At 44.3% G+C, this 3,602-nt stretch overlaps 1 long non-coding RNA gene across 2 annotated transcripts; it reads right to left on the minus strand.

Moving 5' to 3' along the window:
- Positions 1–399: 399 nt before the first annotated feature.
- On the minus strand, positions 400–2,232 carry LOC135488740 (uncharacterized). 2 transcript variants are annotated; one of them, XR_010447029.1, is made up of 4 exons: positions 2,206–2,232; positions 1,454–1,523; positions 797–821; positions 400–612 (listed from the first exon to the last, which is right to left on the minus strand). It is a non-coding gene; the product is annotated as an uncharacterized LOC135488740 (long non-coding RNA). The 2 variants fall into 2 exon arrangements; XR_010447028.1 differs by having other exon boundaries at positions 2,176–2,232.
- Positions 2,233–3,602: the final 1,370 nt, after the last annotated feature.

A 3,602-nucleotide genomic window follows, 5' to 3' on the forward strand; every position in this document is an offset into this window, starting at 1 on the left:
GTTGAAGCGGGCATGGGCCATGGGGTTGATTTTGGCTTCAAAGACAATGCGAATGGCAGTTGACCGTTGAAGCGGGCATGGGCCATGGGTTGATTTTGGCTTCCAAGACAATGCAAATGGCAGTTGACTGTTGAAGCGGGCATGGGCCATGGGGTTGATTTTGGCTTCCAAGACAATGCGAATGGCAGTTGACCGTTGAAGCAGGCATGGGCCATGGGTTGATTTTGGCTTCCAAGACAATGCGAATGGCAGTTGACCGTTGAAGCGGGCATGGGCCATGGGTTGATTTTGGCTTCCAAGACAATGCGAATGGCAGTTGACCGGTGAAGCGGGCATGGGCCACCCTACTCTTTGCAAAGAAAGAAATAACACCAAAAGATGGATTGCCTAGTGACAACGTTTTCTTTCAATTTCACAGTCGATAGAACGGGCAGACGGTCTGCTGCATCGAAAATGATATGCCAGGGCTCCAGATGCAGCTAATCTCCCTACTTGACTTCGTCGCAAACTGTGTTTTTTGGTTCGCATAGCCGACCGGCCCAAGGCCAGTCACAACACTTATATCCTCCATTGCAAGCAGAAGAGGAATTGCAAAATGCACCTCTTATTTGCCTGAAAAAGAGACAATAATTAAGTAGCCGTCCTGGCCCTCACTTACATCCTTCACCTGTATGTTCAAGTCTTTGATAAAAATAATCAACCAATGAAAGCATCTTTCGATGGAAGAAAAGGTGACGGTGAACGAACCCTTTTGAAAACACCCAAATCCTGGAACTCCCAGACAAGAAATTCTTACCTCCCTAACTTGTAGTTCTTCGAATCTGAAAGAGAAGTTTTAATTATTTCAAGTTATTGCGAAAATTGATCACCAAGATATACAACATATGTTTTTCAGTTTGGCTTTTTTTCATGGGAGGCTAATCCGAGCACCAACCATCAAAAAACGGGTTCGCCATATAATGAGCGCCAAAGACACACATTCATTTGACCTCTCGCGCCAGCTTGGTATTCAGTAAAACGACTTTCTCAAGGCCGCAAGCGACACAATGACGGGCAACGTAATAGCGATGTGGTGGTATTGACCGCCCCGTCATAAATGGTGCGTTTGTCACCACCTGTCTTCCGGCCGATACCACGGTCACCATGGAATTATTATTGGTGAATCATGGATCGACCAGCTCATCCCTCTTAAGATTTTCACACAAACTTCAGATCGCGTACGAAATGGTGTCTAATTATCATCAACGATGTGTGTACGTATGGAAACTTAGGTGGGTCAGACAAGTATTCAGAAAAACATTGGCTAAGAATGGTTTGATATATAGATCTACTTTTTAGCAAGGCGGCACATCAGAGCACATTATCAATATAAATATCACGACATTCAGGCTAATCCATCGTCCTGAACGCGACGTGTGAAAACCTTGGAGAAGACAATATATAATATGCTTACCTGCAGCTGGGAAGCCAACTGCTATCACAACGACAAGTAGGATCAGGATGGCTTGCTTCATTTTAGAACGCTGAAACAGAGAGTTACAATCAATACGCATCACCAAGTTCATGATGAAGGGGCCACAAAGATATGAATACCACTTTAACGGAATACAAGCCTAACGGCGTCAGGTTCACAATTGGATTTGTTAGGCAACAGGCCACTGGAACTTAGGTAATATCTGATATATCGAGGGCCGCAGACCTGAGTGAGGTCAAAAGGACAGCGCAGCAGAGCAACTCCCTTCTTAAATTCCCCCTCAGAATGACCCGGTGAGTGCCCCGAAAACTTAGAATATTTCTGTGTAGGAAAATATTAAATTTAATGATTCTGAGGCGGAGCAGAACTGGGGTCTACCGTGTGACTGGCAGAGAGTGTGGCCATGTCACTAGGCCACCGACGCAGCTTGCCGACTAGCAACAAACTAGTATACATACACGTATATACGAAGACAACAGCTAGTATTCACCCGAACGTTTACTTCCGCTTGCTTCGCGATTGAAAGTTTGGCAGAACGTTATTCGAGAAAAACAAACATGCTGAAGAACCTTTGATTACCAACTGGAAATTTCTGACGACAAATTAAAAGAAAAAAGAGTCACAGTGTCAGTGTCAAAAAAGTCAAGTAAAGCATTTATCAACCTGCCAGTGTCAAAAAGTCAAGTAAAGTATTTACCAACCTGCAAATATTCTCTGGATAAAGTGCCTACCTTCTCCTAAGCTCGCTCTGAACAAATAGTGAATGATAAGAAGCGTGTAGAACATGGGACTGATATATACCATTCAGTAAATCTCAGCAACCAATTCGTCACTGGCAGCTGTCGTTTCGAGACCACTTGGCGGCTTCAAGCCGAAAAAGAAGTCACGCGTTTATCGTACCACCCAAACACCACACCAAGCTTTTGTGAATTACACTCCGAACGCAGTGGACCGGCCTCTCCCCTCACCAGTAAAAATAGATGACGAAAAAGACTGCCCCGGGACTGTGAATAATGATGCTCGATCCTCGTTTTGCGAGTTGTCTAGTATTCAGAGGGACTTTCGCCCTTCAAACGACATATATGCCCGTAGAATCCATGCAATGCGCCTCTCATGCCAAAATCGTATCCGCCGACGGTTTATATACGAGTGTATATTTTTAGCCCACCTCTTAGCAGAGGTGAGCTTATCCCATACCGTGGCGTCCGTCGTCCGTCGTCGTCGTCGTCGTCGTCGTCGTCGTCGTCGTCCGTCGTCCGTTAGCAGGGCACGTTTCGTAACTGTTAAAGCTATTGAGTTGAAACTTGGTACACATGTACCCTTATGTAATGACACCTTGGAGACCAAGTTTCGGTCCGATTCGTTTCATGGTTTGGCCACCAGGGGGCCAAACGTTAAAAGTGAAAATATGCAATATCTCCCTTAATAGTAGTCGGGAAATTTTGAAAAAAATATGGTAGGTACTTCTAGCAAAGGTGCATCATATATCCTCCGGGTTTTTGATTTGACCTCCTTTTCAAGGTCACAGAGGTCAAATGGTGTAAATTGGCCGTTAGGATGTAACGATGGCACGTTTCTAAACTGCAATGACTATTGATACCAAATTTGGTACACATTTACCCCTTATTCAGGTGATCTCAGGGACCGAAGTTTGGTCCAATATGATTCACCACTTGACCACCAGGGGGCAAAATCCAAAAACCTTAAAAATGTGATTATTCCTTAACTTCTTGTCCGATTGCCACCAATTTGATATCATGGGTACATCTAACCACCATACAGTATATGTCACACAGGTTTTTAATTTGACCTTCTTGTCAAGGTCACAGAGGTCAAATGGCGTAAATTCGCCGTCAGGCCGTAACTATGGCACGTTTCTTAACTGCAATGACTATTGATCACAAATTAAGTACACATGTACCCCTTGGTCAGGTGATCTTAGGTACCGAAGATTGGTGCGATCTGATTTGCCGTTTGGCCTCCAGGGAGGGGGCCAAATCCTAAATTCTTCAAAATGCCATTATTCCTAGTAATGACTTGCCCGATTGGCACCAATTTTATATCATAGGTACATCTAATTCTAACAACCATTTAATGTGTCACCCGGGTCTTCTTTGATTTGACCTAC

The sequence above is a fragment of the Lineus longissimus genome, chromosome 5, assembly GCF_910592395.1.
Source record: "Lineus longissimus chromosome 5, tnLinLong1.2, whole genome shotgun sequence".
Taxonomy (NCBI): domain Eukaryota; kingdom Metazoa; phylum Nemertea; class Pilidiophora; order Heteronemertea; family Lineidae; genus Lineus; species Lineus longissimus.